The following is a 14,400-nucleotide window of genomic DNA, read 5'->3' as shown; positions in this document are numbered from 1 at the left end:
ATAGGATTGTTTTGCTGCATATAATTTGCTCAGTGATCAAACACAAAGGAGTTACCTATGTTAAGATGTGAATAATAAATTTATGGAAAATTTATGAAAGTGTACATTGGAAAGACAATAAAACTTTCCATTAAATTGGTGGGAAAGGAGCTCAAAACCTAGCCGGGTGATTCATTATTTTAATGACTTCCTGCTTTACTGCAAAACCTCTCTCTTCATTTGGTGTTGGTAGTTTGAGGCCCTGTTAAGGATATAGGCTCACAATGAAGCTTCTATAAATTTCTGGACCTCTGTCATGCTGGCATGTACGTCATTCTCCTTTAGGAATGATGAGGAGACTGGAAAGCGGTTGCTCCAAGGGAAGGGATAATTTTGCAAACCTGAGCTGTCTAAGCTCAGCATGAATTGGAGTGGGCTGCTGACTCACGCTAGCAGAGGCAGCCAGGAAACATGCAAATCTGCAATCCGTTCTGCCAGGTCTGTCCCAGCAGGTGTCACTAAAGGCACCTCTGTGTGCTTGTCACTGTGGCAGCCTTGACAAGGAAGGTGGAAAGGAAAAAGAGACACAGTGCTGAACTCCAAGCAGAGATGGGGCTTTTCTCTATGCATATTTTCCCTCCCCTCCCAGCCTGCATTTCCAATAACATATTGATTTATATTTGTATTATGAAACAAAAGTGGTTGTAATCAGATGTTCTTTCCTTTTACACACAATGTTAGCTCCTATTTACATTCCTAACTGAACAATGTCTAAAGAGGTACTTAAACTGATGTAAAACGCAGATAATCTTATGACTAAATGCTTAGCGCAAGAAAAAACTTCAATTTGCAAGAGAAGTCCCTCCAAATACAGAAAGGACCAGTATTGTAAGAGGTACCTTAACTAAAATGTGGCAATGTAAGGAGCAGAGCAGGAAGAACTTTTAAGTCTGAAACTTACAACAAGTCAATTTCATAGTCAGTTTCCCTGGGCCTTCCACAACAGCCTCTGGCATCTGTTTTCTCTACAATGGAGGTAACAATAGTAGCTATTTCAGAGTAGGAAATGGCTTAGAGCAGTGCTAGAATATGGTCGTGGCTATATAAAGTTTAGCTATTTGTATATTGTAAGAAACCTACAATGTGTTCTTTTATCGGTAGTCAGTAATGGATTTCTTGTGGGAAAGTAGCAGCCTCCTATGGGGGGAACACCTGCAGTTCCCACTAAGTGAACACTGGTGTCTGCTAACCTTTGCCTCTATTTGTCGCAATAATATACTGTCAAGCTGTTCCTTGAGTTAGCAATTTTATTTACATTCTTTTTCTTTTTTTTTCCTTTCCCTTTTCCTGCCACAGAGTCCCGCTCTGTCGCCCAGTCTGGAGTGCAGCAGCGCCATCATAGCTCACTGCCACCTAGAAGCCGGGGTGAAGCAATCCTCCTCCATCAGCCTTCAGAGTAGCTGGGACTACCTGCGCGGCCCACCACACCCGGCTAATCTTTGTGGTTTTTGTTTTGTTTTTCCGTTCTGGGTTTCCGCCGGGCGCAGTGGCTCAGGCCTGCAATCCCAGCACTTTGGAAGGCAGAGGTGGGCGGATCACCCGAGGTCGGAGACCAGCCTGACCAACATGAAGAAATCCCGTCTCTACTAAAAAAAAAAAAAAAGAAAAAAACTACAAAATTAGCCGGATATGGTGTCTCATGCCTGTAATCTCAGCTACTAGGGAGGCCTAGGCCGGAGAATCACCTAAATCCGGGAGGCCGAGGTTGCGGTGAGCAAAGATCACACCATTGCACTCCAGCCTGGACAACAAGAGTGAAACTCCGTCTCAAAACAGAGACCGGGTTTCACCATGTTGTCCAGGCTGGTCTGGAACTCCTAGGCTCAAGTGATCCGCTGCGCTCGGCCGTCCAAAATCCTGGGATCACAAGGGTGAGCCACCACGCCAGGCCGATCTATTCCTTTCTGATTAATAAATTGCGCCGGGCACGGCGGCTGACGCCTGCAATCCCAGCACCCCCGGGAGGCTGAGGTGGGTGGATAACCTGAGGTCGGGAGTTTGAGACCAGCCTGACCAATATGGAGAAAACTGTCTCCACCAAAAAAAAAAAAAAAAAAAAATTAGCCAGGCATGGTGGCTCACTCCTGCAATCCCAGCCACTCGGGAGGCTGAGGCGGGAGGATCACTTAAAACCGGGAGGTGGAGGTTGCGGTGAGCCGTCATTGCACTCCAGCCTGGGCACCAAGAGCGAAACTCCATCTGAAAAACAAACAAACAACAACAAAAAAACAGGTTTCACCATGTTGCCCAGGCGGGTCTGGAACTCCCAGGCTCAAGCGATCTGCCTCGCTCCTGGGATTACACTGTGAGGGTTAATTTTATGTGCCATCTTGACTGGGCCACAGGGTGCTCGGATTAAACATTGTTTCTGGGTGTGTTTGTGAGTGTTTCCAGGTGACTTTAGCTTTTGAGTCAGTGAATTCAGTAACGTAGATGGCCCCATGGAGATGGACATCATCCAACCTGGTGAGGGCTTGAGTAGAACAAAGGGAGGAAGGGGAAATTTGCCCCATTTCTTTCTGCCTCTTTGCTTGTGCTGGGACATCTCATCTTCTGTCCTGGGACTGGGATGTACACCATCAGCTCTCCTGGTTTTCAGGCCTTCTGACTTGGACAGAATTAAATCACCAATTTTTCTGAGTGTTCCAGCTTCCAGATGGCACATTCTTTGCCTTCATAATAATGTAAGCCATGACCCCATAATAAATCTCTTTTTAAGAAAATGTGGGACGTATATATCATGGAATACTATGAAGCTATAAAAAGGAACAAAATCATGTCCTTTTCAGCAACATGGATGCAGTTGGAGGCCATAATCCTCAGGAAACTAACACAGAGACAGAAAACCAAATACTGCGTGTTCTCACTTGTAAGTGGGAGCTAAGAATTGAGTCCTAATTCCTAGAACCTGTAGATGTTACCTCATTTGGAAAAAGCATCTTTTCAGGTATGATTAAGTTAAGGATCTTGAGGAGAGATTATCCTGGATTGTCTCCGTGGGCATTAAATCCTGGCACATATATCCTTATAAGAGGGAGATAAAGGAGATTTAACTTCAGACAGAAGAGAAGGAGGCCCTGTGACCACGGAGGCAGAGCCTGGAGTGGTGGAGCTGCAAGCCAATGAATGCCAGCAGCCATCAGAAGCTGCGAAAGTCAAAGGATGGATTTTCCCCTCAGCCTCTGAGAGCACTGGCTCTGCTGATACCTAGATTTCAGCCCAGTGATACTGATTTTGGACTTCTGATATCCAAAACTGTGAGAAAATAAATTTCTGTTGTTTTAAGTCACCACATTTTTGGTAATTTGCTCTAACAGCCACAGGAAACTAACATACCTGCCTACCTGGGTCCAGTTGTGTCCTGTGACTCCTGCTTTCCTGGGACAGGCAGGCTGCTCCGTGCCTCCTGGCCATCCTCCTGGGTGCTGGACACTGCAGGCTGCTCCATGCCTGTTGGCCATTCCCTTTGGTGCTGGACAGCACTCACATTGTGAAATCCACTGGCCCTGTGAAAAACACCTGGAAATGTTACCGGGAGAGGGGTTAGTTCTCTTTTTGGCAACCCATGTTATTGCTTATGGCTTAATATCTGTGCCTCCAAGATCCCTTCTCTCTGCCTTCATCGATGCCAGGAAAGCAGTCACCTTTTGCCTTTCTTTGCTTCTCAGCAAGTGGCATGTCTCCATGTCACTTTAAGCATCAAGCACATGGAGCCCAATAAGATGCTGAAAAGTGTCTGCCTACAAGGTTACAAGGTGGTGGAGACATTCTGAGCCGGTAACTGCAGGGCTCAGTAAAACCGCTACAGGAAATCTCAAGTTCAAAATGCTGAAGTGAAAAATGGGTGATCACAACGAAGGGAAACACAAACCCCTTCTTTTAAAAACATTATGGTGATAAAGCACAACATAAAATTTACCATATTAACCACTTGTAAGTATACAGTGCAGTAGTGTTAAAAATATACATGTTGAGTAACGAGTTTCTAGAACTTGCTTATCTTGGAGAACTGAAACTATAGCCACTATACAACAACTCTCCATTTCTCTATCCCCTGGCTTATGGAAACAAGCGCTCTATTTTCTGTTTCTATGAGTTTGACTAATTTCGAACCTAATGTAAGAGAAATCGTACAGCATTTGTCTTTGTGTGATGGGCTGATTTCAATTAGTGTAATGTTTTCAAGGTTCATCTATATTGCAGCATGTGACAGGGCTTCTTTCTTTTTTTAAGGCTGATAATTTTATAGTATTCCGTTGCATGGATAGACCACATTTATTTATTCATTTATTTATTTATTTATTTATTGAGACAATCTCACTCTGTTGCCCAGGCTGGAGTGCGGTGGCACGATCATGGCTCACTGCAGTCTGAATCTCACATTCTCAAGCGATCCTGCCGCCTCAGCCTCCTGAGTAGCTGGGACTACAGGCACATGACACCATGCCTGGATATTCATCTTTCTGTGTAACTGGTTGAGAAACAGGGGAGTAACAGTGAAGAAATGGTCTTAGAATAAATCTGGTGACAGCAGAAGAGAATATGAGACAGATTGTGCTCACAGAGCCTTGAAGAGTGTGACAGTATTTGAGGGCCACGCTGTTGTCTTAGAGTGAAGTGAGGAGAACCTACACTGGTTTGGTAGTCATGGGAATGGAAGGAGGAAAGAAATGTGAAAACTCATTGGTGGCAGAGTCAAAATGGCTTTGTCTTTGTGGTCAACGATTAAGTGAGAAGGAGGAATTACTGGCTGACTTAGAAGAAGTAAAAAATGTGAAATACCGATAAAACACAAAGCTCGCGATTTTAGTCAGCGTAAAGACTAAGCATCGTGTGATTCTAGATATATTATTAAGCAGTTTTGTTCCAGTATTTTATATCCCATATCTTCTAGCTATGACCCTATTTCTTTGTTTCTTGACATAGACAAACATTTTTTAAACTAAGAGCTTTATTGTGATACAGTTTTTGTATGATAAGCCTCACCCTCCAAGTGTACAGTTCAGTGGTTTTTAGTATATTCAGAGTTATGCAGCCATTACCACTCCCTAATTTCAGAACATTTTCATCTCCCCAAAAAGAACCCCGTACCCACTAGCAGTCACTCCCTGTACCTCTCTCCCCCACCATTGATCCTGGCAACCTCTGATCTAACTTCTATCTCTGTAGATTTGCCTATCCTGGGCATTTCATATAAATAGAATCATACAAAAGTGGCATTTTGTGACTGATTTTTCTTTACAGTGATTATAAATCAAATGCCTGAAGACGCTAAGCTTAGGATAGTGTTTGCTGTACAACTTTGATAACTGAACATTTTTAAAGCTGAAAATGTGACTGTGTCTGTATATGAGGCATATTATCCTTAGATGATCCTTACTTTGATTATTAAGAATTTTTTCCCCTAGTAATCTTCAAGTGTCTCAATATTCAGCAGGAACCCCTTGGAGACAAAGATCAGTACGAATTTGGAACACCTATTGACAAAATGAATGTAATTTAATTTAGTACAGTAGTAAAGTCAACCACTTTTAGGTGTTGATGCTGCTGAAAGTGTATATTAAGGAAAAGTTTACTTACCCTACTTTTTGTGGAGGTGCTAGAACTACTTCTGTCTTGTGTTTAGATTTCAACAAACCTTTGCATGGGCATTATGTGGTTGCACAAATGTACTTCGTTTTGACCTGAAAATGCAAAAACTTCCTTTCTTCCCACTTTCTGAGACTCTGCAACCTTAAAGGAAGAGTGGGGTTCTTTAAAGGAAAGGTGGTAGTGGTTGGGTCATGGGTAACAATGTCTACTGTGTACTTCCTTTCCCAAAACAAGTCCCTGTCTACCGTCAGCATTTCCAAAATTTGAAGATCAAGTGTGGTGTTAACTCATTAACTAATGACTAGACTTTGAGCGGTTGTGGAAGCAAAATCTCAGTGAGTGCCTGGATGTTCTAATTCTGTTAAGTCAGCGAGTGCATATTCTGTACAATACTCTCTTAGCCCAGTGGCAGGTTTAAGGAGTGGGAGAGAGATTTCTATGTTTCAGAAATCAAATACACAAAGAATAAAAAATTTTAATCCCATGATTCTTTTCCCGAGTTTAATTTTTTGGAGAGTTTTTCTTTTAGATTTTCTTTCCCTTCCATTAAACTTTTACTTAGAAAGGTCCCAGGGTTTGGGCAAAGCAAGTGGGAAAGACACTTGCTTGGATTCTCCAGGATAAGGGATTGAAGGGACTTCTTTCCCTCATTTTATTATTGAATAATGTCACAATAACAATTATTAAGGTGAATAGTCTACAGTGGAAGTTTTTAGATGCCTTGTCTGCAAAACAATTTGGTTTAGTCAACCCAAGGATGCCTTTGGTTAGCTGGAATGGGAGATGTGCAGGTTAGAGTGGTCTTGGCAAGTCTTCCAGGGGCAAATACAGCATTTGGAAGGGTAGGAAGCAGAAGGAATCTCAGGCAAGGGAAAGGCGTGGGCAGAGCCCCGGAGGACAGAACAGGTTGTGGTGGACTTGGTGTCCACATAGACCTAATTAGTGGTCTTAGCTTTTGTGTTTTCAAAATTACCACAGTTTGTGTTCTAAAACTGTCATTCTCTTGATTTTATTTTAGACATACTATCTGTGTATTTTGAAATTTAAAATAACAGTAAAGGAGAAATGAATTTATTTTGTTTGAGAAAGAGTTAAAAGGTTAAAACATCTTGATCTTAATAATTTTCTAATGGGAGATTTGGTACACCCCCAGAAGTTGTCTTTGGTTCAGAGAATAGTCTTCAGATCTAGAAAGGACTTGAGAAGTCCCAGAGAGGTGCTGCATGGTCTGAACCATTTGATTCTCACGACAGAATGGATAAAAACAATTTGAACCAGGAAACCATGCAGATGTTCATATTTTGGATAGGGTAAGGTCAGTGCCGTCGTCAGAGGAAAAACTCTCGGCCATCACAGGATGGGAGAGAAAGTTTGAGTTGTGAAGAATACTCAAATGCTGTTTAAGGAAACGTGTTCTTCTGCACCTATTCTTTGGAATATTTAGGGCTAAGTTCTTAGTTTTTGACATCATAAAAATGTCAAAGTATTCTGTTCTAAGAGCCATTTCAAACAACTGACTAGAATTTCAGAGCAATTACATGAGAGTAATACCATTAAAATGTTTAAGTTACCCATAGTCCTATATCCCTAACAAGTATGTTCACGCTTGCATGTTCTCTTCTCATCTTTACTGTGTGCATACTTTCTTAGTAATGGCACGTAGACATTGTTTAAGCAGGAATAATTCTCGAGATAGTTTTGTATGTTTCCTTTCTTCTTTTTAAGGTATATATTGGGTGGAGGAGCATTATATTTGCAACTTCTCGCAAAACACGTGATGATTTTCTTATAATATTCAATTTTCACCCTCAATAGAGTGTTTGGATTATGTAAGTTAGATAGAAAGTAGAAGGTTCTCTTAGAGAAATTTTAGTGTTTTTTTTTCATAGCTCCTACTTTCAAGAATGAAAAAGGTAAACCAGTAAAATGACACTGTACTTGGTGCTGAATCTATGCTGGGATAGGCATTGAGAGTGACCTTTATTTAAGGTTCTAATTTGCTCATGTTGGGCTCTTAGAACGTCAGTTTGTTGCTTTTTGTGAGATTCTGGAAATGGTCCAATTTTACTTTTTCCCCTTGACTCCAGACTTTTTAACATTGATCTGCTGCTGTTGAGGCATATGCCATTTTGTTAGGCCTCCTCAAGTGGGAATCAGGAATGCTGCTGTGTTACAGAGATGTTTTGTTCTTCCTGTAGGGCTGAAGCAGTGCCTACTCAATAGAACCAGTCATCGCGCAAAGAAATGCCGCCTGACTCAAAGGCAAAGCCCGAGTGCAGCTTGGAGCAAAGAAGGTATTTTATTAAGAATTTTACATAAACCATAAGATATATTTTATATTACTTTGTGAGCCTTCTTCCTGTCTTGACTTAATTCTTTTTGAGAGAATTCATTTCATTTTCATTTGGTTTGTTTTCTTCTTGTTACAAAGATGATCTATAGAAAATATAGAAGTATAAGAAAATTAAAGATACTAACTGATAATTGCTTAATGATTTAGTATCTGCTTGTTTAGTCTTTGTTATATTTATAGTAGGCAAACATGTCTACCGTTGTAAATTTATTACTGGTATGTATACCCTAGTAAGTTAAAAGTTATATGTACTTTGAAGTTTTGCAAAATTGAGTTCATATTATAGAATTAATTCCTGATGAAGTTTTATGTGCTAGGCACTGGTCTTTTTATTTAATTATTTATTTTTACTTTTTTTTCCTCTGTGCCTATGCTTACCAAGTCTTTTTATTCTTTACTTTTTATTCACTCTTTTAATCCCCTGAATAAATTAAAAAGAGGGTATTATTAATATCTGCATTTTGTAGATGAGGTAACTGAAGGTAGGTAACTTGTCCAAGGTCACAGGTGGCAGAGCAAGGATTAAAACTAGACAGTCTTGCTGCCCAAGGCCCAATGAAGAGGAGCTGAGAGAAAGCCACTGGGCAGAAGGATGTTGGTCAGGCTGGTTTCCTGTTCAGTTAACAGGAAACGCAGGCTTAACCTTAATTCTAGGACGTTACCGAGAAAGCCTTCCAAAGCCATAGGTTTTTTACCATGACCATGACTTTTTTTTTTTTTTTTTGAGACAGAGTCTCACTGTGTAGCCCAGGCTGGAGTGCAGTGGCGCGATCTCTGTTCACTGCAGCCTACCTCTCTTGACAGTCCACTGGTTAAAGTGATTCTCCTGCCTCAGCCTCCCGAGTAGCTGAAATTACAGGCGCCGGCCACCACGCCTGGCTAGCTTTTGTGTTTTTAGTAGAGACGGGGTTTCACCGTGTTGGCCAGGCTGGTCTTGAACTCCTGACCTCAAATGACCCACCTCTGCCTCCCATAGTGCTGGGATTCCAGGCGTGAGCCACCGTGCCAGGACCCAAGGCCCTTAAGTTTTAAGGTCTCATTCTTCAGTCAGGTTTTCCTTGTTCCTGCGTGTTCAGCCATTTGTTTTTAAGTTTATGTTGAAGGAGAAACTAACAATGAAAATGGACTTGTTGACGGAAGAAAAGTAGGAATGCAGCCTCTGGTGCTGTTTGAGTGATCCCTCTGCCCCAGGCCTGGCTGCGCGGTGCTGTGTTCTGGAAAGGCGCATTGTACCCTCGCTGTGGCAGGTAAGAGTCCTGTACAGGTGCTCTGCCCACTTTACCTTTCAGGCTTCTGTATCAGCTGTTTTTCCCTTGTAGAATGTGCCCCTGACCTGTGCCCCTGACTTCCACCCCTTAACCCTACCCAATACATTTTTACATGTCTGACCATCAAGACTCTTCTGGGTCATATTCAGTTCATGCTGATATTTTCCCTTCCTCCCCTCTTTAGACCTTACTATTTTTGCTTTGGTCATGTTATGCTATATTCTGTAAGCCTTTAAAAATTTTGTTGTATCATGGCAGGGGAGAATATTTTATAATTATGCTTTGTGCATTTTATCTTCCACTCAATGAAAGCTTGGTAAATATTTGTTTTATTGAGTATATGACCCTTTTCTAGCTATACTGTGAACAAAAATGTTAACTGTCTTGTAAGTTAACTGCTAAGAATTTGTCAAAAGTGCAGAGATGACATCCAGAACTTGTCATGAATATTACAAAAAGGTCTCTAAGGGCTTGATGGAGGTCTGTAAATTGACTTCATGTGAAAGAGTGTAAGAAGTGAAAATGTGAAGCATGACTGGAGAGCCGGAGTGATAAAGCAAGGGTCCCTTTCTCCAGATCCTTTGTAACAGTGTCATGTGACCTCTTCTAGATCATTCTGAAAGACAATGCCAGCTCGAAACCTAGGAAAGCATCCAGTGGCTTTCTGCAGGTTAGGTGGTTCAAATCCTCATTAGCACCTTTGTTTTCTCTGCCTCAGTTTGCTTACAGTGATGTTCTCAGTAGCTGTAATTGCTGTCTGTCTTTGAATATTTAAGCATTTTTTTTTTTAGATCACAGGGTATATGTGCATTTTTATTTTACCAAGTGTTAGAATTTTTACTCTGCCTTTGTGGGCTCTGGGTTAGCTACTTGGTTGTTTCATCGTAAAATGATTAGCAGGAAAAACTGTGTGTGTGTGTGTGTGTGTGTGTGTGTGTGTGTATTTTAAGTTTCTTAATTGGGTTGGTACATGTAAACCATTTAGAACAGTGCCTGCTGCATACCACATCCCCATCAGTATTCACGTCTCTCATATTCTACCCTCACACTTGATTGATAGTTTGCTTGATTATGTATTTCTAGGTTGAGGATAATTTTACCTTAGAATTTCAAAGTCTGTGCTGTTGTCTTCTAACCAGTCGTGGTGGTGAAGCCTCATGCCATCCTGAGTTTCACTTATTTATGCATGACTTTCTCCCTGGAAGCTTTTAGGAGTTTGTCTTTTCCTTGGTGAGCTGAAATAGCACAACAGTGTACTTAGTGTGGGTCTTTTTTCATTCATTATGCTGGGTACACCAAATGAACAGGTCTATGGATAGCCTCTTTCAAAGTTGGAGTCTTGAATCTTGTTATATTTTTGTTGTTAACTTTCTCTTTTCCATCTTATGTGTTCATTTTAAAGTGTCTGTTAATTGGATTTTAGACCTCTTGTCTTGAGTCTTGTATCTCACGTTATTTCTAAATTTTTAAAAAATTTTTAAGTTCTGGAATATTTTCTTATCTTTTGACTTTCAGGAAATTTTATTTGGACTGTCATAACTTTAAGTTTTGTTTTGGTTATTTATTGTTGCTTAACCAATTATCCCAAAACTTAATGGCGTAAAACTACACATATGTCTATCTGTCACTACTGTATGGATTAACTGGGGCTAGCTGGACAGTTTTCTTGCTGGTCTTATTTGGCAGCTCTCACTGTGCGGTCAAACAGTGTCAGGGACTGGTCATCTGGATGCTCAGCTGCAGTGGAATGTCTAAGACGGCTTCTTCACCCACAGGTCTGCTGCTTTGGTGTTTCTTCATGTGGCCTTTCTCTCTGCATAGCATCTCATCCTCTCGGGTCTCTTCATGTGGCTTTTCTTTCTCCAAGAGGGTAGTCAATTCTTATTTTTGGCTTCCAGAAGCACAGAAATGGAGCTGCCAGGGGTTCTTAAGGCTCAGACCTGGAACAGGTCCAGTGTCATTTCTACCACATGCTATAGGTTAAAGTGAGTGTTGGGGCCAACCCAGATTGACTATGGGATGGGCCTGTCTAAGGACATGATGACAGGAGGTATGGCTCATTGGAGACCAACTCCCAAGATGAAGCATGAGTTCTAAGAACTTTTTCTTCTCTGATTATTTCTTATTCATATTCTGTTTTGTTTTATACATGTAATATATTCACAAGTGTCTTTATGAAATGATTTTGATACTCTTTGTCTTCTCCCTGGTATCTCTTTGTCCTTCAATAATTTTTTTTCTTAGTTTATTTTGGTCTTATTTTTCTTTTTAAAGCCTTTCCTTAAATATCTATTCTATGTTGCATATCATCTGTAGTCTTTTTTTTTTTTGAGACCCAGTTTTGCTCTTGTTGCCTAGGGTGGAGTACAATAATGGGATCTCGGCTCATCACAACCTCTGCCTCCCAGGTTCAAGCAGTTCTCCTGCCTCAGCCTCCCAAGTAGCTGGGATTACAGTCATGTGCTACCATGCCCAGCTAATTTGTGTATTTTTAGTAGAGATGGGATTTCTCCATGTTGGTCAGTCTGGTCTGGAACTCCCAACCTCAGGTGATCCACCCACCTCGGCCTCCCAAAGTGCTGGGATTACAGACATGAGCCACCGCGCCTGACCTATAGTCTTTTTTTCATTCCTTTATTTGCTCATTCATATTTGAGAGAGGTACTAAAAGACTGGGAGCTGGGGTGTGGTGGCTCACACCTATAATCTCAGTGCTTTGGGAGACCGAAGTGGGAGGATCACTTGAGCCCAGGAGCTCAAGACTAGTTTGGGCAACATAGTGAGACCCCATCTTTACAAAAAAAAAAAATAGCTAGGTGTGGTGACACACATCTGCAGTCCCAGCTACCTGGGAGGCTGAGGCAGGAGGATTGCTTGAGCCCAGGAGGTTGAGGCTGCAGTGAGCTCTGATCATGCCACTGCATTCCTGCATTCCAGCCTGGGCGAAAGAGCAAGACCCTGTCTCAAAAAAAATAAATAAATAAAAATAAATAAAAATTGATTGGGAGTTCTTTGTGGCCAAGACTTGTCAACTGATAGCTTTTAGGGGCAATGTATGCTGATTCCTAATTGTTATCCTCCATCCCTCTATCTTATCTCCTGGTGCAATCATAAATGATGGCTGGATGACTACTCCATTCCTCTGGATGTAAAATCTACATTCTCTTGCCTGAGGTAGATATGTTTGCTTGGGTTCTGTTTAAGGAGATGGGGCCAGCAGTGTGTTTCAGGGCCTGTAAAATGTGTTCTCTATCCGGGCTTTTGCTTAATCTCTGTTTTCAGTCTTGCCTATCAGTCCCACTCTCGTGGATACCTCGTGTCTGGGTCTAGAACCTTTCTAGGTTGCTGGGGACAAATTGGCCTCCTTGTTCTCAGTATCCCCCTGACCTCCACCTTTGTTTGCTTTGCTCCATTAGTTAACCATTTTCCATGTACTGTCATTGTCTAATGAAGATGAATTCTCTTCTGTTGGTAACCCCATTTTTTTTGTAATTGCGTGCTTATACAATGTTTATTCTTCTCTGTATTTCTATTGGAGCCTCAGGACAAAGAGCAGATGGTAAGAATATGTGTTCAGTGTTAAGTTTTCCTTCTGTAAGACATCTGCAACTTGTGTTTTTCACTGAATAGATCATGGACTTAATGCATATAGAGCTACTTTGTTTTTCATGATTTTGCCTTCAATTATATGTAGAAATATAATTTGTGAATTGCCTGATGAATTTTTCCTAATTTTGAATCATCTTTGCATTCCTATAATAAACACTGTTAGAATGGCTGTGGTAATATTTTATTTTTGCATTTTTACTTCTGTATTAAATAAGATTATAGTTTTGTTTGTTTCCAATAAGGCTGTTATTTCATTTCAGTATCAAGGGTATGCAGGGCTGAGTTGGGAAGCTTTACATCTTTTTTATAAGATCTAGGATGTAGATCTGGTTTACACAGTAATTTTCAACTGCAGGAGTATTTTGCCTCCTATGGGACGTTTGGAAATATCTGGAGACATTTTTGTGGTGACAACTGGTCAAGGTCGGGAGGTCTTATTGGCATTCTGTGGGTAGAGGGAATGTCACTAAATGTCCGACAACACACCAGGAGAACCCTCCACAAAGAATTATCTGGCCCAATGTATCAGTATTGCTGAGGCTGACAAATTCTGGTTTAAATAAATATCCAATTTGGAGGATGAGTCTTTGTCTTTTTCCTTCTTCTGCGTATTGGTCTCCAGATTTCCCACTTCTTCAGTTAGTTTTTGTAACTGTAGAATCTTAAAAAAAAAAAATTAAAACTTTGGCCGGGTGCAATGGCTCATGCCTGTAATCCCAGCACTTTGGGAGGCCGAGGCGGATGGATCACGAGATCAGGAGATCGAGATCATCCTGGCTAACATGGTGAAACCCTGTCTCTACTAAGCCAAAATACAAAAAATTAGCCAGGCGTGGTGGCGGGCGCCTGTAGTCCCAGCTACTCAGGAGGTTGAGGCAGGAGAATGGCGTGAACCCAGGAGGCGGAGCTTGCAGTGAGCCAAGATCGCGCCACTGCACTCCAGCGTGGGTGACAGAGCGAGACTCCATCTCAAAAAAAAAAAAAAAAGAACATGTCATCCATACTTCTAAGGTGTTGTAAAGATGTGTAAAGTTTTCACTTTTTGCATCATATTCACATGTGGCTATATGCCCTTTTCTCTTCAAAGTTTTCTTTATCTTGATTACTTATCAGAGGCTTGACTGTTTTATTATCTCAGTCTTTTGAAAGAATCCTCCTTCAGTTTTATTTTTTAAATCTAGTGGTTTTTCTTTTTCCTTTTTCCTTACGTCTTATTTCCCCCTTTTTGTTTGCTTTGCTTTTCCTAGTTTAGTGGATCAATGTAATTTAAATTGCGTTTTAAACAAACATGTAAGGGTATACATTTTCGTTGGGTGCTGTTTGACTTTGTTGCACAAGCTTTAAAATCTCTTTCTTAAATAGCTTGTATTTTCTAAATTATTTCATTGCATCTTTTGTTCACATTGCTCTTACTATTACTTTTTTATTTTTATTAATTGATTAATTAATTAATTAAATTATTGAGATGGAGTCTTCCTCTGTAGCCAGGCTGGAGTGCAGCGGCATGATCTTGGCTCACTGCAAGCTCCACCTCGGGGG

This window comes from Pan troglodytes, chromosome 16 (assembly GCF_028858775.2).
Source record: "Pan troglodytes isolate AG18354 chromosome 16, NHGRI_mPanTro3-v2.0_pri, whole genome shotgun sequence".
NCBI classification, from domain to species: domain Eukaryota; kingdom Metazoa; phylum Chordata; class Mammalia; order Primates; family Hominidae; genus Pan; species Pan troglodytes.
This window is presented reverse-complemented; position numbering follows the sequence as displayed.